This window comes from Culex quinquefasciatus, chromosome 1 (genome assembly GCF_015732765.1).
Source record: "Culex quinquefasciatus strain JHB chromosome 1, VPISU_Cqui_1.0_pri_paternal, whole genome shotgun sequence".
NCBI classification, from domain to species: domain Eukaryota; kingdom Metazoa; phylum Arthropoda; class Insecta; order Diptera; family Culicidae; genus Culex; species Culex quinquefasciatus.
This window is the reverse complement of record NC_051861.1, coordinates 9,159,231-9,180,965: the sequence shown is the minus strand read 5'-3', so window position 1 is coordinate 9,180,965 and position 21,735 is coordinate 9,159,231. Positions and strand designations below refer to the sequence as shown.

General features: G+C 35.3%; 1 long non-coding RNA gene across 1 annotated transcript in view; it reads left to right on the top strand.

The window, feature by feature from the left end:
* The window catches only part of LOC119765319, a 96,617-nt gene extending 85,647 nt beyond the window's left edge, over positions 1–10,970 (top strand). The window contains exon 2 of the long non-coding RNA XR_005276642.1: positions 10,179–10,970. This is a non-coding gene — a long non-coding RNA (uncharacterized LOC119765319). The remainder of the gene's footprint in view (positions 1–10,178) is intronic.
* The last annotated feature ends 10,765 nt before the right edge of the window (positions 10,971–21,735 follow it).

The window sequence follows — 21,735 nt, the reverse complement described above, 5'->3', positions numbered from 1 at the left end:
ATTTTTCCAAACATTCGAAAGCATTTTTTTCGACAATACTCAAAATTTTCACAAAACAACATATTGTAGAAAAAATTCTAAAAATTTCAGTTTTTTACAATATGGTTATCAAATGATCGGAGATTTTTTCATTCATTTTGATACTAACAACATTTACACAAAACTACGTCTTTAAGAAAAAATACCAAAATTTTCTGTTTTTTTTTTAAATGGGTATAAAATTATTAGGAAGTTTTTATACATTTCTCACAAATCTCTTTTGAAAATGCTCAAAATTTTCGCAGAACTACATGCTATTGAAAATATATCTAAAATTTCAGTTTTGATTATATGGGTACCGTAACTTTTTTTTTCTAAATTTTTAGTATTTTTGCGAAAACACGTAGTATTGAGAAAAATTTTAGTATTTCACAAAAAAATATTATGCCTATCGAAATGAAAATTCCTAATTATTGTATAAAAATAAAGAATTTTTTGGTTTTTTTTTGGTAAATACAAAATTATGTGAAATTTTTTAGTATTTTTAAAAGTTTGTGTTATAACTTTCAAAACGTATATCCTGATCTGTTGATACCCATATTGCAAAAAAACCTAAATTATTAGTCTTTTCTTAGAAAATACGTAGTTTTGTAAAAAAATGAGTGTTTCACAAATTAATAATAATACCTTTGAAATGTATGAAAAATCCCGATCATTTGATACCCATATCACAAAATACTGAAATTTTGATTATTTTTCGTGAAATTACGTGGTTTTGTGTAAATTTTGATTATTTTCATAAGAATGTGTTATCACTTTGAAAATGTATAAAAAATCTCGATCATTTTATACCCACATTGTAAAAAACTTCAGTAATTAGTAATTTTTTTTAGAAAATACGTAGTTTTGTTAAAAAAAATTTAGTGTTTCACAAAAAAATACTATAGCTTTCGAAATGTATAAAAATTTTTTTGATCATTTGATTCCCATGTTGTAAAAAACAGAAAATTATTAATATTTTTCAGAAATTATGCGGTTTTGTGAAAAAATTGAGTATTTTCATGAATATGTGTTATCCCTTTCAAACGTATGAAAAATCTCGATCATTTGATACCCATGTTGTAAAAAACTTAAATTATTTGTTTTTTTTTAACTTACGTAGTTTTTAAATTTTTATAGTGTTTCACAGAAAAATATTATAACTATCGAAATATATATAAAAAAAATCCGGATCATTTGATACCCATACTGTAAAAAAAATAAATTTTGAATATTTTTCAAAAACTGCGTGGTTATGTTAAAATTTTGAGTATTTTCATAAATATGTGTTATCACTTTCGAAATGTATGAAAAAAACTCTATCATTTGATACCTATATTTGAAAAAAAAATAATTTAAATTTTTATTTTTATTTTTATGAAAAAAAAAAATAGTTTTGTGAATACTTTGAGTATTTAAAAAATATGTGTGTTATAATTTTTGAAATGTATGGAAAATCCCAATCATTTGATATTCGTTTAGTGGAAACAATAGTTTTTATTATTTTTTCGGGAAAAAACATTTTAAAAATACAGAAAAAATCGTATTTTTGTTTTAAAAAAATCATGAAATTTGAATTGCAAAGGATACACTGAAAAAAATTGTGTAAATTTGGAAGGCTGAATATGAGCTCTTTTATGATGTAATTTTACCTAAATTTAGACTGAAAATGCGACATTACACCAGAAAAGTGGTAAAATTACACATTTTCAGATGTAAAATTACACATTTTTGCCGACATAAAAGATTGACCCCTTTCCAGATGTAATATTACCATGATTTTTTCTGTGAAGCTGAAACAATCCCGATTCTAAAATACTGTAATTTTATGAAGTTTGGATGATTTTTCATATGATTATAGCCAATGTCTCGCATATAGCTAAAAACCCAATGAAGGTTGCATATTAACTATTTTATTATGTAGATTTACCACATTTTGGACTGAAAAAGTGACATTTCACCAGAAAAGTGGTAAAATTACACATTTTCAAAGGTAAAATTACACAATTTCTGAGGTAAAATTACACATTTTTCTGACAGAAAAGATGTACCCCTTCCTAGATGTAAAATTATCATGATTTTTTTTCTGTGCAGCTGAACGAATCCGAGGCAGTATCATGCCAGTTGTTGATTGTACAGACTAAATTTACCGTTTCGAAAATTTTGGCTTAAATCTATTTATAGATTCAAGTCAAGATTTAAGCCAATTTAATCTTACTATTTTTCTAGTATTTCTTTGAAGCTATCTCTTCAAATCCAAGTTTGTTATTCGTTTTTAATTTATTTGATTTTTTAAGTTTTTTTTAATAGATTTTTTTAAGCCTATCACTTTTAAATATTTAAAACAATTTTTAACGCTAAGTATTTCTATAAATCTCTTGGAATGTCTCTGATATTCTTACAATGTCTAGTTTCTTTAAATCTCTTAGAATCCATTTGAATCTTTTTCAGGCTCTTGAAATCTCTTTATAAAAAATAAACTTTAAATTAAAATCTCTTTGAATTTTATGAATCTCTTTGAATCTCTTCGAATCTTTTAGAGTATCTTTGAATCTTTTCGAATATCTTTGAATCTCTTTGAACCTTTTTGAATCTCGTTGAATTTGGCTTCTGGACTTCTACTCTTGTTCTCCAAAAAGATTCAAATTGATAGCCAGATCTTGATCTGAACTTTTTCACAACCACTTCAAATCTTTTCCATTTCTTTGAATTCCGTTGATTTTTTTTTTGTTTAGGAAGCTGTCTGGATTTTTGTGTTTTTTATTATTATCAAATTAATTTGAATTTTGGTTTTTTTAATGTGTTTTTAAAAACTCATTTTTTTTCTTAACTGGTCCGTATTTTTTTTCCTAAAAGTAAATATTCATTCCTCCCACTAGGTAGATATTTTTTTTTTCTACAACCCATTACATGAGTCCCTCCCCAGCACCAGCAGAAACGTAGTCACAGTTTCATTTCGCACGTTTTGTTTCACGTACCGTTGCGGAATGGATTCAATTTGCTCTCAACCGTGGCGGTGACGGCCGTCCACGTGGAGGGTAAAAAATATGCATAAAACAGAAAATTATAATAACGCCATGTCCCGAGCACGCGACCGTCACACTGGAACGATGGAGGGGTTTTTTTTGGGTGCTAGCAATTGTTTCATGAGGAAAAAAGCTTTTCTGACTGAAATGGCGCACATTTTCTTCTTGTTTGGAAAGAAATCACTTTTCCGGTTACGTTTCGTGCTATCGTGGGATCTTGTTTTATTTTGTAGGTATTAGGGGACGGGCCATTTGCAATTAATTAAGTAATTTATTCAAAGGCGTGGAAATGATTTGTATCGTTACACCTTCTTTCAACATGATTGAGGTAGATTTTCCTACTCCTGCGTCACATGTTTTCGATTGCGAATTTTTCTTTTCATTCATCTTGTTAACATTCGCTTATCTTCCCAAGCTTATCTCTTAATCCATTTCTGCTCACAAAACAGCAATTTAAATTCAAACCTGTCCCAGCTCGCCGAATCAATAATCCTTTTACCCAACTTTCGCTCATCCCTTCGTGGCCACAGAAACGCAAAAATCGATTAAATTAGATATTGCCGATATGGCCAATATGCAAATGCTTCAAACACAAACCCGGGTGTGCCTTCGGGGTGCGGTGAACCTTTTCGGGCTGTCATCTGTGCCGCTGCTGCTGCTGCTTCATCGACCTTCTGTGCGCTGGCTGTCTTGCTAACTCTTCGGGTATCCCCCTCAAGGGAGTTTCGGTGAGTGCCGAAAGAAGTTCAGCCTCCCGTGTCCAGGAGTTAAAGTGATCAGCAGTTAAGTTGGTTTTTTTTCTCGGTCAGCCACTCGAGAGGTTTGTGCTGTTTTAGGACTTGAATTTTTTTCTCTTACTTTTTTCGCTGGTGGGATTTTGTAACTTGGTTTTGGAGGGGCTAATCCCAATGGAACACGGTTGGCGCGAAAAGGATCGTGGTGTTATTAGATAGATACGCTCAAAAATCATAAAAAAGTACATTTTAAAATTTTATATTTTTTATTGGAGCTAGTAAAATTTTTATAAAAGAAGCATTTGTTCCCCCTTCCTCCAATGCATTAACCGGCGTTTGGATACAGTTTTAGCAAAAAACGATTTTTTTTCATTACAATTTTTGTTTTCATCAAATTTTACAGTTTTTAAACTTTATGATTGCAAATCAACTGAACTAGGGTAAAATGCATTTTAAAACATTTTTTTTCATTCAAATATTGAAACTATGGCTTGTTATTTAAATTATAATTATGTTTCTGATTTTATGCCATTGAAAAATATTTACGTTAACCTAAATTACTTCATTGTAAGGTTTATTAATGTTTTTTTTAATTAAATCTGGAACAAAACTGAACAGATTTCTAATCGGTTTGGTATCCTCATCAAAGTTGAATATTATGATTTAAATTTTAAAAAAAGTTACATGAAAAAATAGATTGTTTATTAATTTATTTTATTTGCAAGTTTAAAATTGAGACAAAATTTCACTTATTTTTGCAAATTGAAAATATTTCTTTAAGGAGCACCTCCTAAATAAACTGAATCAGGCCTGAAATTTGTAATTATCCAACATAAGTTCACTTTAAAAATTCCTTATTTTAGAAACGGTGCTATATGCGTCATTCCAGGTCAACTGGGTACACTTTTGGACTCGACCTTAACCGATTTAGACCAAACTTGGAGAGAACGTTCATCTATCGAAAGTTAACAGAAATCCCAAGTTTGGTGTTTATTGGACCAACCCTCTATTTTTGGCACCACCCTCTTTTTTAACGATTTTCTAAAAAAAATTGTTTTCTTTTAATCATAACTTTGCAACTATTTGAGCAAATGTCTTTCTACAGGTTGCATTTTATAGAAAATTGTCCAAGGAATTCAATTATAATAAAATTTCAACCCTTAAATGGCCCCTGATATTATATTTTGACGTTTTATGTATAAAAAACCAGTTTTGACTAATTCCTTATATTTTTATTTTGTTTATTTCATCACCATCGTGTTCCCCGGGCAATTTTATACAGTAATCAATGTAAACCTCAAACTAAAATAAACTATTGGCTCTAAACAGTGATTCCACTGAAAAAAATTGATGTTGTCCAGCACTCTGTCCTATGAATTCAAATCCGAAATAATTTTCTCACATCCAAAAACCGAACTATGCGGGATTCATCACTCATTGTTGAAAAGTACACCATGTAACGTCATGATTCGAATTCCCGGACGCTTCGAAACCCGGACACTTCAACTTGTTTTATCAATTATTTGGATATAAGTTCGCATTATGAATGTCAAAACTGTGTTTTTTGATGAATTCTAACATCAACTTTGATTTAAAGTTTGTTTGAACGCTATAGTTATTGCCAAAACATTTAAATAAAATAAAATTATATGTTTACCAAAACTGCGAAACATTTCAACGGAAATATTTCATAGGCGCACGGAGCACCGGGAAAGCCGAGCAGAAATTTATGTTTTTGATTTCCTTAAATTCTAGCAATTTGTTACATAAACTATCGATTGTTTTGATGTTAACAGCTTATTTGAGACCTAAAGAATGCCATTATCTAACATTTTAGTCCAAATTTGTGCGATTCATAAGCAAAATCGAGTGTCCGGAATTCGAAGCAAAAGTGTCCGGATTTCGAATCAGCTTTTAACAGTGTCCGGGATTCGAAGCACAACAAGTCATTTTAATTTTGAAATTCTGATGAAAAATTGTTAGAAAAGACATATTTTGCATGCATTCTCTTAAAACTGACTGTTTATATTAAATCCTGATGATATTTCTACATTTCCAACTTGTTACATGATTTTTTGCCAGCTTAAAAGAAAATAATATGGTACTAAGTGTCCGGATTTCGAATCATGACGTTACTTCCGAGTGCTGTGCATAATCAAACTTTTTTCAGTTAAATCGCTGTATCTCGCCAACAGTTCATTTTAGTTTGAGGTCTACATTGATTTTTATGTAAAATTATTTAGGGAACACCATTGTGATAAAATAAACAAAATATAAATATAAGGAATTGGTCAAAACTGATTTTTTTACTTAAAACGTCAAAATATAATATAAGGAGGCATACAAGGGTTAATATTTTATTTTTATTGACTTCCTTGGACAGTTTTCTATAAAATGCAACCTGTACAAAGTATTTTGTTCAAATAGTTGCAAAAGTTTTGGAGAAAATCGGTTCCAATAATAGAGGGATGGTCCAATCAGCATCAAACTTGGGATTTTTGTTCACTATCTATATATGAACGTTCCCTCCAAGTTTGTCCCAAATCGGTGAAGGAAAATTGGAGTATTGGAGTAAATGAATGAATTAATGAATGAATGAATGATTGAATGAATGAATGAATGAATGAATAAATAAATGAATTGATGAATGAATGAATTAATTAATTAATTAATTCATGAGCACTAAATTTACTTAAATGTTATCAAAATCCTTGGAATTATACACCAATATTTTTGTCATGTATTTGGAAGATGTTATTTTGGGAAGTTGAATATTACCTCTGGCATGATACCAGAAAAGTGGTAAAATTACACATTTTCAGAGGTGAAATTATACATTTTTTCTGAAATAAAATATGTACCCCTTTCCAGATAAAATATTATCATGATTTTTTTACTGTGTGATTTCGAATTTCATTTATTCTCTGAAAAACAGCTACGTAAAATACAAAAAGTTTAAAACATTCCTTTAGAAATTCAGCTGCGTCATAGTTAAATCATTGTTGTTATGGAATTGTTTCAAATTATCAAACAACATAGTTTAAATTATTTCTTCCTAAATAAAAATTATCAAAACTACGCATAAATCGAATTTTTTTAATTTTCCATCAAAACTTCATCTGCTTCATGCTAAAATCATTGATTTCTTTCGTAAAAATGTTTCAAATCATTTAAATGATATATTTCAAACACCTTCGGATTGTGTTTTCTTCCAAAATACAAAAATTTACAAAAAAAATTAAAATATAGAAAAAAAACATTCCTGAAGATGAAACTTCATCGTAAAAGCATTGCTAAATTCTGTCAAAATGTTTCAAACCATCTAAATAATAAGTTTCAAAAACATTCTGAGTGTATTTTCTTCCTAAATACAACGAAACTTTAGCCCTACTACGTAAAATACAGAAAATATAAAACTTCATCTGCTTCATTGTTGATATCGTAGCTTTTTTACAAATAAAAAGTTTCAAATTATTTTAATAATAAGTCTTAAAACCATGTTGAGTTCGTTTGCTTCCATAATACTACAAAATTTTACCAAAACTACTTTTGACACTTTGACTCAAATCGATTGTAAAAACTGTACAATCGATTGTAAACTTTGTATAATGCTTTGTGTAACGTTAAGTTTTGAGTAGTGCGGTGCTTGTGGGGACGCGCAGTCCTTTTTTTCGTGTTATTTTCCGTCTCTTTTGTGTTGCTGTTCGAGTGCATGGGGTGATTGGATTTCTTCTACTTCTTTTTTCATTTTTTTTAGTTCGCGCGTTCGTTGGCTGATGAGTTTTTGTTCTTTTTATATATTTTTCGATAGAAACGATCCGATTTTTGTTTTTTGAGATAAGCAAGTCGTATTGCTGGATTAAGTCCTTCCAATATCATCGAGGATCGGAAGGCACGTCGACGGATATGTTTTAAGGCTTATGATATAAAATAATGTTAATGAATGAAGCCCTTCCTACATCACCGTTGATCGGAAGGCACGCCGACGGAGAATTTCTGGAGAATCGCGGTCGAATTAATACTATATTTAAATCCCTAGATAGGTATCTTTCCGCAGCCGGCTGCCTAAGATTTTAAAATTTCAACCGATAAACAAATTGCTCATGGTCGCATCACCTACCACAGTGAATCCTGACCTCATACCCATCTTACTAACCCCTCAAAACTCATGTGATACTTTGTCGGAGACGCAGTCGATTTGGCGGTCCCATCACTCAAGTATCGGCTAACATTCCCATCCACTTCCCCGTGTCTTACCACTGGTCGTGGCCGGCGTCGGTATTGATCAGCACGATAGGGACCTTTGAAAATTGCGAAGGGGTGATGATTGGTTCCTACTTTTCATCTGTGGTCCACGGAGCAATGTTTGGGGGTCCTGGTCAATAACGAAGTAGCAGCTACGGGTAGACACCAATGCTATGCGATGCTATGCTTTGTGTAACGTTAAGTTTTGTAATTAAAAACTGTTTACAAATTCAGAATTTTTGGAACATAGATTGGAAAAATACGTAAAACTTGGAAAAATTAAGGTACAAAGATTTAAGCGTCTTGCGTTCTGGTTGGTTCTAATTGGAATATTTGGCTTGAGATTTGAAACTTAATTTATATTTTAATCTTTTAATATTACTTAACATGAATGCAGATTTATTTATATTTATACTTTGATGAAAAAAAAAACAAACAGTACTCTACGAAAAACAGTAAACATAATAATTAAGAGCGAGTTTTTCACCGATGTGAAACAGGTCGTATCGAGGTGCTCCGATTTGGATGAAACTTTCAGGGTTTGTTTGTCTATACATGAGATGAACTCATGCTAAATATGAGCCCTCTACGAAAGAGGGAAGTGGGGTAAAACGGGCATTGAAGTTTGAGGTCCAAAAAACATGAAAAATCTTAAAATTGCTCCATTTCCGTAAAATTTCATCTTAGATGCATCTCTTAGATGCATTCGAATGGTCTTTTGAAGCCTTTCAAAATGTGCTATAGACATCCAGGATTGGTTTGACTTTTTCTCATAGCTTTTGCAAATTACTGTTGAAAATTGTTTTTTTTTAAAAACCTTGATAACTTTTGGCAACAGCCTCCAACACCCATACTCCCATAGGTCAAAAGTTAGGGAATTTCATGGACTATAAGCCTACGGTATGAACTTTTTGGCCAATCGCAGTTTTTCTCATAGTTTTAAGATTTTTCTATAACAAACATTTTACAACGTTGATTTTTGCCCTGTAGGCTTCCATAGCGGCACATTTTGGTCTCAATGTTGACATATTCGGAATCCTCAGAAAATTTTACATTAGATTGAGGTGTTGGAATTTTGAATTTGATTGGAAAAAATGCCATTTAGAATTAATTAAAATATTATTTAGCATTTTGTCGGATTATGGGTAAAACAGGTATTTGCCTACTTGATACAGCATTTGACGTATTGAACACAGAGTATGAAAAATCTAACTTTTTTTCGTAAATGTTTTATTTAATTATGTTCTTAATCAAATTCGTAACTCCAACATCTCAATCTAATGTAAAATTTCCTGAGGATTCCGAATATGGCAACATTGAGACCAAAAAGTGCCGCTATGGAAGTCTACAGGGCAAAAACCAACGTTGTAAAATGTTTGTTTCAGAAAAATCGTAAAACTATGAGAAAAACTGCGATTGGCCAAAAAGTTAATACCGTAGGCTTATAGTCCATGAAATTTCCTAACTTTTGACCTGTGGGAGTATGGGTGTTGGAGGCTGTTGCAAAAAGATATTAAGGTTTTGAAAAAATCAATTTTTTACAGTAATTCGCAAAAGCTATGAGAAAAAGTCAAACCAATCCTGGATGTCTATAGCACATTTTGAAGGGCTTCAAAAGACCATTCGAATGCATCTAAGAGAGTTGGAATTGGTGAAATTTCACGGAAATGCGAGCAATTTTATGATTTTTCATGTTTTTTGGACCTCAAACTTCAAAGCCCGTTTTACCCCACTTCCCTTTATCGTAGAGGGCTCATATTTGGCATGAGTTCATCTCATGTATAGACAAACAAACCCTGAAAGTTTCATTCAAATCGGAGCACCTCGATACGACCTCTAGAACAAACCGAGCAGAATTTACAAATACTGCCTCTTAATCACACTAAATTATTGAAATTATTTAAAAGGGTGCGATTAAAGTCCCATTGATGATTTCAAAGTTCATTTTACAAATTTACCACTAAACATTTATCGAAAAAAAAAACAAAACATTAACAAATTTTCAACACCACTTCTCGCCATGTAAATTTTGACCCCGCCAGTCTGGTCCCCCTTTCCCCCTCGCTCCCCCTTTTAACACGATACCGCTCTGCAGCTCCCAACTTTTTTTCTAACGTAATTTTTCTCCGCTCGCTCTGTGTTTATCAATTTACAGGTGTTACGTATTATGGAAAACTTTTCCGTTGCGAATCCAGCGACGCCAGCAGCAGACGTCGAGGGGCGGCTCTGGCGCCCTCGGATGCAAATGACTGCCCTGGCAACTTCGGTGGACCCTCCCGGGCGCGGCGGCTCGTAATCGTCGACAGCCACCCTGTACGGATCGTCAGCTTTGGTAGATCCCTCAAAATAAAAAAAAAAGCGAACTTGAGACTTGAGCATAGCGTGAAATTGCTACTGATGGTATTGTCGGAATAATTTATAATAATATAATCCACTTCAACGGTAAAAGTTGAGGGAAACCCTGGGGGAACAGTTTTCTCAACAATGGAAAAAAAGTTGCTAAAGCGGTGAAATAGACGCGAATACTTCCACCAAGTACAAGCTAGTAAGAGAAGAGAAAAGGTAGAAGTTTAATCACCTGTTGTAAAACAAAAAGAAAGAAAAAAAAGTATTAAAGGTAGACATTTTCCGGAGCCAAGCCAAGCAAAAAAAAAAGAGGTTCAAAAGTTTCGCAACAAAAGTAGCTTCGGAAGCTCGTGTCCCCGGAGGAGAACCGAAAGTGAGAGTGACGTTTGAGCTTTTCGGGGGCAGAAGTTGTTCGAGGGCGGGGAGGAAATGTGTAAGCTTTTTTCGCTCCCTTTCGCTGCTGGTGGGTGGTGGGAGCGTGCGCAAGTGTTAAGGTTATGGTAATCCTCGTGAGCACAGCTGGAAAAGTTTGGAAAATTTTCGGCCCCCAAGTAAGGTGAGGGAGGCAAGGCGGAGAGAGAGAGAGAGAGCAAAAAAAAAAGAAGCTTCCAGCTGGCAAATGTAACATCTGCCAGCGTGAGTTGTGGGGAAAAAAGGAAGAAAAAAGAGAGTAGAGGAAAAAAGAGTTAGTGTTTTGTGAAAGATCAGAAAGCTTCGGAGGATGGCGAACTTGATGATCCCCAGGATGACGGTGACGGTCCAGGTGGGCTGCCTGATGGTGGTGATGCTGGGTCAGCTGGTCAACGGAGTTAAAGATGGTAAGTTTTTTGTTTTGTTAGATCAGATCCCATGAAAAACTGCAAATATTTTTTAACTGTCAATTGTAAAACAAGTACAATAATTAATCATTCATGAATAGAAGTGCTTCCTTCCTCTAACGGTCTTCCATCTATAAACTATTTCGAAGGTTTGTTTGTATTTTTTTCCTTTTCCTGCTCAAATTATTCCCAATGTACTAGAAAACTCTTACCTCGTTTGAATAGCTGGTTAGGCTTATTAGGTCCTTTACGGCACTGTGAAAGTAAAGATCAATGCTGCAAAAATAAGCAGAGCATCAAGGATTACTGACCATTCTGTATGGAATTACCAGGGTTACTGGAAATATGTCACGGATTAATTCAAATTTCCCAGAATAGCTACTTTGATCTACACAAAACTAATAAGAAATATTTACAAATACTAAGAATTACTGACAAGCTGCTAGCAGCAATTTTAAATTGATATTTCTGGAGTTTTTTTTTAAAGGTCCAATAAACCAAATTTCCAGCTTTTGCTTTTTGGGTGTTTTTGAAACCGCCTTGAGTCAGGGGTATTAAAAAACACCCAAAAAGCAAAAACTGAAATTTTTTTTTTGGGACCTTTTAAAAAAAAACTCCAGATTTGGTTTTTTTTTTCAACAATAAGTCCCCACATTTGATATTTGAAAATGCCCTTAAAACATGGAAAATCGGTAAGCTTATTAAAAAACTCTAGAAATATTTTGAATGCTATAATTGTAGTTTATGCAACAAGTTGCAAAAAGAGGATTTTTTCAGCACGAGTCGTACATTTATCCAACGAGGTTCAAATGAAATTTTAAGTCAAATTTTCATGTATTTTGTCAATAAATCGTTTAAATCAAAAAAATGTTGAAGAGTGTTACTTTTCGAAACAAGTGCTGAAAAGTTCAACTTTTCAGCACCCATTTGAGAGCTGAAAAGTAGAACTTTTCAGCACCCATTTGAGTGCTGAAAAGTAGAACTTTTAAGCATTTATTTTGAAAAGTGTTGCTTTTCGATTCTGTTATTTTTTTACAGAAAAGTAGGTTATTTCGTCGTTCAAGAATGACAGGAAAAGTGAGTAGTTTCACGACGGAATTGCAAAAACCATGTTTTTCAACTGTAACCAAAACATCAAGGTTGTTTATCGATAAATTCGATAAATTCGATATTTTACCTTTATTTTGTAAAATTCTGAAATTTTCACTAAATACCAAATTTTTCTAAAATACACAAATCTTTTCAATTTACGACACGGGAATCAGAAGACTTCGAAATTTGGTTAGCTTTTTCTCTTTCATTAGAGTTTTTTTTTTGTTAAAAAAAAACTCTTATTTTCACAAAAGAGCTGCAATTTAAAAAAAAACTTTTTTTTTAATTTACTTTTTTACTTTTATTTGAGTTTTTTTTGTAAAATACTCAAATTTAGAAAAAAAGTTTTTCTTCAAAAATATTTAAATTTCCCCAATTTAAGATATGGGAATCAGAAGACTTTAAAATTTTGTTAGCTTTTTCTCTTTTGTCTGTTGTGACAGTTTTTAGTAAAAAATCTTAAATTTTCACAATAGAACTGTAAATTTTTGATTTTTTTTATAATTTGAAATTTTGTTTGCTTTTTCTTTTTGCATTTTAATAACCTTCCCTTGGTATTAAAAAAAAATCACACAATTCCTTTTCGACCTCAAACTTTAATATATCGTCAAAAATCCAGTTTTTGACCGATTCTGGTTCTTTTGAATGAAAGCTTTAAAAAAAAAAAAAAGTTTCCTTTTTGAAACCGACCTGGGAAACCGGAGAATCGGCTACAACCGAAAAAGGACCGTTTTGAAACCCCAACATTGACGACCAGTATCTCCGGCAAATTTCAACCAATCAGGATGCTCCGGGTTGCATTCGACAGGTATTTACCTGTTCTTTGACCACAAATATTAATATCAGGGCCAGGTGACCTACCGGTTCCGGAAATCCGGAACATCCGAAAAGTTCATGTTTTACTGTTTTTCACATATATGTGATACCAATAATCTCATGATGGTTGAAATTGATCCATAAAACTTACTAAAAACACAATACACGATTGCCAGAACCACTCTGGAGTGTGAGTGGCCACTTCCGGGTAACCTGGAACCGGTTCCCGGGTACCCGATGAACGGCCAGCTTGACTTTTTTGGTGAAAACTCATCATGTTGCACATCAAACTCCATGAAATTGAAAGATATGTCCATCTTTGGTAATACCGTTGTTCGCCGAGCCATCCTGGCCAATCTGGAACCGGTTACCGGTGACCCCTTGGGGACACTCCCGGAATATGAGATTAACCCTATCATCCGACATATCAAACTTCATGGAATTGAAAGATATGTCAATCTACGGTCATGCCGTTGTTCGTGGACCCATTCTGGCCAATCTGGAGCCGGTTACCGGTGGCCCCTTGAGGACACTTCCGGAATATGAGAGAAACCCTATCATCCGACATATCAAACTTCATGAAATTGAAAGATATGTCAATCTACGGTCATGCCGTTGTTCCCTGATCCATTCTGGCCATTCTGTAACTGGTTCCCCGGTGGCCCCTTGGGGACATACCCGGAATATGAGAGAAACCCTATCATTCGACATATCAAACTTCATGGAATTGAAAGATATGTCAATCTACGGTCATACCGTTATTCTCTGACCAATTCTGGCCATTCTAGAACCGGTTACCCGTAGCCCCTTGGGGACACTTCCGGAATATGAGAGAAACCCTATCATCCGACATATCAAACTTCATGGAATTGAAAGATATGTCAATCTACGGTCATGCCGTTGTTCGCTGACCAATTCTGGCCATTCTGGAACCGGTTACCGGTAGCCCCTTGGGGACAGTTCCGGAATATGAGAGAAACCCTATCACCCGACATATCAAACTTCATGGAATTGAAAGATATGTCAATCTACGGTCATGCCGTTGTTTGCAGACCCATACTGGCCAATCTGGAACCGGTTACCGGTGGCCCCTTGGGGACATTTGCGGAATATGAGAGAACCCGAAAATTATTTTCTTTTTCCTATTCGCATGAGTTTTTTTTTTGCTAAATACACATATTTCTACAAAAAAAAAATATTATTTTTCAAAAATATTCAAATTTTCATAATTTAACATATGGGAATCAAACGAAGCAAAATGTTTTATGCTTTTTCAAGCAAAATAATTTAAATGGGCCAAAGCCAAAGTGTAAATAAAAAGTCCGTCCTGCTCGTTCTAAATGTAAACATCCGTTGGCATCAGCAGGACAGACACCTTGTTTACACTTCGGCTTTGGCCCATTTACACTGTTTTGCTTGCTTTCACTTTTATAAGCTTTTTTTTGTCAAATAAAAAAATCCGTATTTTTTTAAATGCAGGAATTTGTACTCTTAAGCAAAAAAAACGCTATTTTGTTAAAAAAAAATATGACTTTAAATAATATGGAATTTTGTGAACAATTCAGTTTTCATTCTTAAAATTCTAAAACACTGAAAATTCAAACGAAATTTAAAATCGTTGATACTCATGTATTTGTAATATGAGTATTAAAAAAATGTTTTTTTTATTAACGGTGCACATCAACCAAATTAAAAGCCCACATTTTTGTTACAGACATTTTAGACATTCTAGACATTGCCATGCAAATGTTTAAAAACATGAAAATTGATGTTTTCCAAGTCTCACCCAAACAACTCACCATTTTCTTACGTCGATATCTCAGCAACTAATGGTTCGATTTACAATGTTAAAGTATGAAACATTCGTGAAATTTTCCGATCTTTTCGAAAAAAAAACATTTTCAAAGTTTTTGAATCAAGGCTAACATTTTGAATGGGGCGAAATATTCAATATTAAGCCCTTTTAAAATGTTAGTTTTGGTTTAAAAATTTTGAAAATATTTTTTTTTTAAAGATCGGAAACGAAAACGAAAATTATATCAACAAACTAATGAAGCAAAATGGCTTTTGGGCATACCGAAGGCACCAAAAAAGTTTCAGTCTGATAAAAAAATACAAAAATTAAAATTCTAAAAAAAAAATCTATTTCTTAGAGAATTGCTCTTTTAGGAAAATAAACGGTACTTTGTTAAATTTTGATTACTAAAATATAAGGAATTTTGTGAACATTTTAGTTTTCATTGAAAAAATTCTTCAACACTGAAAATGCAAACTAAATTTTAAATCGTTTTATATTCATGTATTTGAAATTTGAGTATTCAAAAAAAATGATTTTTTTATCAAAGTATTTTACAAAAAAAAAACTTCAATAAACTGAAAATGCATTAAAAATTTCGCTTCGTTCGATACCCGTATTGCGACTCTTGAAAATTTTAGTATTTTGCTATTTTTTTAGTTTTTACACTCGATAATCCTTGGAAACCTTGGAAAAATCGAATCGAGATTTGCTGGTCTTATTTTTAGTTGTTGATGACGGCCAAAATGACAGTGATGAAATATTAAAAAACTAACCTAATCCACCTATGTGGTTGATGCCTTCCTCACTTTTTACCAACAATGGGTAATATGAGTGGTTTGGACATATATTTCAGCTATTTTTTAGGTCCAGAAAAATAAGTACACAGATATAACTTAAGTTGTCATAACTCGAATTAGGGTTGCCAGATTTTCAATTATGTGGACTCGTTGGAAAGGTCTTTTGATTACCTAACCAACAATGGGTCGGATGATGGATCCGGACATCGTTTACATACATTTAAGTGAGATCCGGCTTCAAAAAAGTACATCAATATCACTTAAGTGGTCATAACTCGAGACAGGGTTGCCAGATCTTCAATGTTGTGGACTCGTTGGAAAGGTCTCTCGATTATCTAACCAACGATGCGTCGGATGATGGATGCGGACATCGTTTACATGCATTTAAGTGAGATCCGGCTTCAAAAAAGTGCATAAATATCACTTAAGTGGTCATAACTCGAGACAGGGTTGCCAGATCTTCAGTTATGTGGACTCGTTGGAAAGGTCTCTCGATTACCTAACCAACGATGGGTCGGATGATGGATCCGGACATCGTTTCCATGCATATAATTGAGATCCGGATATATGTGAAAACACATTTTTATACATAACTTTTGAACTACTTATCGAAACTTCAAACAATTCAATAGCGATGTATGGGACCCTAAACCAAGTCAAATACAACTGGTTTGATCAAAATCGGTTCAGCCAGTGCTGAGAAAACTTGGCAAGATTTTTGAACACATACATACATACACACACACACATACACACACACACACACACACACACACACACACACACACACACACACACACACACACACACACACACACATACACACACACACACACACACACACACACATACACACACACAGACATTTGTTCAGTTTTCGATTCTGAGTCGATATGTATATATGAAGGTGGGTCTTCGAGCTTTTAATAAAAAGTTCATTTTTAGAGCAGGGTTATAGCCTTACCTCAGTGAGGAAGGCAAAAATGCATTTTGTAATTTTATAGGCAATCGACCTCTCAAATTTCATTAAAATGTAGTCAAAACTCAATTTTAATTGGGAAAGTAAAAAAGAAATACACAAAAAATTGTTAATAATTCAATTATCCAAAGTCCAATTAAACCTTCGAATAATCCTTCGAGCCCATAAAAAAAATGACAAACTTTGAAGGTCTGTACAGAGCTCTAGAGTGTCAGAACTCCAACGTTTTATGTAAAAAAAAAACATGTGCAAGAATGTGACCTAAACCTTGAATGCCAGCAAATAGATTTTTTTTGTTACTTTCTTTTGCCATATTTTGGGAAAATTCTTGAGAGTTAAAATGAAAATTTGTTTTCAATATTAAGTTTTTTGAAAGAAGCCTATTTCTAGCATTTGAATTTGTTTTTTTTTTTTATATTTCTATCGTTTATTGATATAATGAGGTTTCTCGCAAGTGAGGAAATATCCAACCAATGAGTCAAATTTCTGAGAAAATATACTCTCAAAACATCTCGACAGCTAATTTCTGCTCAATTACGCATTCATTTCCGCCGCAATTTTCCAAACCGGAAAAGCTACAAACAGAGCACAAATTTAATCAGTAAATTCTACCCCCAGGAAACAGCCTAAGCCCTCCACTCGGCTCCTTTCGCGTCCCAAGGTGACAATTATCACTAGATTTCCCCAGGTTCCCAAAAAAGGAGCAAAACTTGTACCCAGCCCCAAACGCCAAAGTACTACAAGTCAACCCAAACTATGGTGCGGCAAAAGTTGGCGCGCCACTTCTAGTTTGTCATCGTCGAAAATAAACGAAAACATTCCCCCCCCCCCCGTCATCTTTTGCCAAATAACAGTCGAACTGACGTCTACCACCGCATTGACTTTCCGAAAAGAGGAACAAGTGTCGGCAGAGAGCTTTTCACCAGCAAACTTGCACGCGCCAAACAGTTCAAAAGTTGTTCATTAAAAGAAGCTAATTGCAATTAAAATGGATGTTTAATAAACGAGCACCGACTCGAATTTACTCACGAAGAAGTTTGAGGAAGAAGGAGGAGGGGAAGGGGAGGTTTCTCAAAGCTCACCTTTGCTTGCTTGAAGTGCGGGGTGGGGGAGGAAACCCCAGGACGGAAAAGGGAATAGTGTGCAGATGCCATCGTAGTTTGAATTATGCTCTACAACAGCAGTTCCTGCACATTGCATTGTGCCGAGCGAGAGACCGGTCTGAACTGGAGTAAATCGTTGGCTGGCGGTGAAGATGTTTGAGATGTTTTACTTAAAAAAATTGAGTTGAGTTCAGTTCAGTTCAGTTCAGTTCAGTTCAGTTCAGTTCAGTTCAGTTCAGTTCAGTTCAGTTCAGTTCAGTTCAGTTCAGTTCAGTTCAGTTCAGTTCAGTTCAGTTCAGTTCAGTTCAGTTCAGTTCAGTTCAGTTCAGTTCAGTTCAGTTCAGTTCAGTTCAGTTCAGTTCAGTTCAGTTCAGTTCAGTTCAGTTCAGTTCAGTTCAGTTCAGTTCAGTTCAGTTCAGTTCAGTTCAGTTCAGTTCAGTTCAGTTCAGTTCAGTTCAGTTCAGTTCAGTTCAGTTCAGTTCAGTTCAGTTCAGTTCAGTTCAGTTCAGTTCAGTTCAGTTCAGTTCAGTTCAGTTCAGTTCAGTTCAGTTCAGTTCAGTTCAGTTCAGTTCAGTTCAGTTCAGTTCAGTTCAGTTCAGTTCAGTTCAGTTCAGTTCAGTTCAGTTCAGTTCAGTTCAGTTCAGTTCAGTTCAGTTCAGTTCAGTTCAGTTCAGTTCAGTTCAGTTCAGTTCAGTTCAGTTCAGTTCAGTTCAGTTCAGTTCAGTTCAGTTCAGTTCAGTTCAGTTCAGTTCAGTTCAGTTCAGTTCAGTTCAGTTCAGTTCAGTTCAGTTCAGTTCAGTTCAGTTCAGTTCAGTTCAGTTCAGTTCAGTTCAGTTCAGTTCAGTTCAGTTCAGTTCAGTTCAGTTCAGTTCAGTTCAGTTCAGTTCAGTTCAGTTCAGTTCAGTTCAGTTCAGTTCAGTTCAGTTCAGTTCAGTTCAGTTCAGTTCAGTTCAGTTCAGTTCAGTTCAGTTCAGTTCAGTTCAGTTCAGTTCAGTTCAGTTCAGTTCAGTTCAGTTCAGTTCAGTTCAGTTCAGTTCAGTTCAGTTCAGTTCAGTTCAGTTCAGTTCAGTTCAGTTCAGTTCAGTTCAGTTCAGTTCAGTTCAGTTCAGTTCAGTTCAGTTCAGTTCAGTTCAGTTCAGTTCAGTTCAGTTCAGTTCAGTTCAGTTCAGTTCAGTTCAGTTCAGTGCAGTTCAGTTCAGTTCAGTTCAGTTCAGTTCAGTTCAGTTCAGTTCAGTTCAGTTCAGTTCAGTTCAGTTCAGTGCAGTTCAGTTCAGTTCAGTTCAGTTCAGTTCAGTTCAGTTCAGTTCAGTTCAGTGCAGTTCAGTTCAGTTCAGTTCAGTTCAGTTCAGTTCAGTGCAGTTCAGTTCAGTTCAGTTCAGTTCAGTTCAGTTCAGTTGAGTTGAGTTGAGTTGAGTTGAGTTGAGTTGAGTTGAGTTGAGTTCAGTTGAGTTGAGTTGAGTTGAGTTGAGTTGAGTTCAGTTGAGTTGAGTTGAGTTGAGTTGAGTTGAATTGATTCTATGAAATTAGAATCATATTAGGTCATACATTACTGATACATTATTTTAAAGAAAAATCCCCTTTTTCTCGAACCGCCCCAGTTGAACTCATTTCCACCAGAGAGTGCCGTGCTGGAGAGAAAAAGTGTTGGAAAAGTGCCTTCCAACCGCCTTCCAAGTCTGCCACGTGCCGCCCCCAAGTGAAGTTGAAAATTATTCAGAAATTCCTGCAAGTCGCCGACGCAAGGAATGAAACTTTCCCGTTTCCTGTGCTTTTTCCCGCCCCCTCAAACTCCCTCTTTTCTCATCGGTTGGTGTAGGTGGTGAATGAAAAATGAGTTTCAATATAGTGTTTGCGCTGTGCCGTTGTGTGAATGAGTTATTTGGGAAATTTCGAGTTTTTGAATGAGATTTTATTACTTTAGATTTTAGAAAAATCACTTTTTCAAACGAAAATTTATGAAATTTTGAAGCTGCAAAATGTAATTTTCTACTAGGCATTGAAGATGCAAAGTCCCCTTTTCCCACGGCTTCCTTTGCATAAACTAGGTCTTCACGAGAAACCAGCTGTCCTTTGAGGAATCCAATACCAGTCCCAACCAAGAGTCCTTTAATCCTAGTAAAGTGCAAATCGCACTCCTTCTTTCTAGAGCGAGGACAGAGAAAAAAAAAGTGTAGGATAAATGCCCCCGACAAAGGGTCTCGACAGTGGAGTACCGGATGAATTGTGTGTGCCACGTAGAAGTGGTCTGCTGCCACGTGCACAACCCAACACCATCAGCGGAGAGGTGACTGACCACCGCACGTAGACACTAAATAAGCGGAAAAGAAATTAGTGCCAGTTGGGACTGTGAGGGGGGCCAGCAGTACTTGACGCTGAATAAATTTGCGTTTTCATGAAGAGCACGTGAGTTGTGGAAGTATTTTTTGCAAATTCTTGAGAGAAATTGAAAAATACTTTTGTAATAGTTCAACGCATAAATTTCAACTCTACACCCAATTTTTCATGTTTTATTTTCAATCTGAGCTACACCATTCAGCGTCTCATTTCCTCAGCTGTACCCTACATGTCCCCCTCCCCCTCCCCAAGAATTCATTCCGGATGTACTCAACCGCCCACAATATCCTGTCCCGTGGTCCGACTCCATCCATCATCGGATTATGCGATTAAAAGTTTCCATACAAATTGATTTATGACGAAATTTATTTGTACCGACATCATCGTCGTTGTTGTCCTTCTGGGAAGACAGGCGAAAACCCCATTTCCGGACAACGTCCGGAAGGAAGGTCAACCTGGCAAGACATTGAACATCGTTGTTGCCGCCGGAATCTGCTGGGTTCGGTTGACCGTGGCCAGGGCAAGACAAGACAGATGCGTCGGTAATCTAGATAAATAAAGAAAGGCTGAGGTCTCCTCCGTATCTGGGACTGTCAGTGCTTGGACACCGGGCTGTCGTTCAATTGAGCTCGTGTGTGTCCTCAATTGGGTGATTGGTGGTGTAGAAGCTTCTCTTCTCTTACTGTTTGGGATGGTCAATTACATCGTTGAGGGCAGGGTTGAACACAGTTTACTCACATCCTTCGGTCATTCCAAGAGTAATAGTCAAAGTGATTGAAAATGTCGTCCCTTCAGCATCCTAGCTGTGGTGGCACGTCGACGGTTGGAAAACTTTAGGGATGATCCAAAAATTATTTTTTGCTCAACAGCAATCGACATCGCAAGAATGCATTCCTTTCCAAACATTGAGCAAGTCATGCTAGGGGGTCAAGTGCACATATCCGACAACATCACCGTAATACCCTGACATTCCCATATCTGCACTACACTGTAATGAAGATGATTACCGGTACGGCAAGATATCGCCAGGATTAGTCCTCCTCTCCCTCATCCAAACGTTCAGATCCAGACGACGATGATGGTGCAGTTCGGGGTTTATCTTTCCAATATTTATTGCAAAGAGAAAGAGGCCCCCTTTAAGTAATACCGGATAGATCCATCTTCCGGATGTTTCCGAGAGCATTCAGGTTCTGAGTCTGACATCATCGTTATCGACGTCATCCGCAAGCACCAGCTCCGATTAGAAGGATCAGAGATTACTTCTGGAAGCTGCAGCTGCAGTGCATCTTGAAGGAGATTTATGTCGAACAGCACTGGCTGGCCAGAGATTCAATAATTAATTAAATGATAAACGACAAGTCAGGTTGATGCCCAGGACTAGGGCTTGGACATTGCAAAACAGCAGTGATGGCCGTGCTGATGGGGAACGACTACCGGGGACAGATAGTGCCCCATGAAGGTAATTAATCACACTTCAATTAGGCTCGATATGGACGGGCCGATATCGGGATTGACAATTTTTCAACGTGATAGATGGATTCAAAACGAGGAAATGTGTATTGCCACAGGGATGACGAGACGTTTTGTGGATTATGTGAAATTTGTCAAGGAGGTTTCTCTAGGATTCCA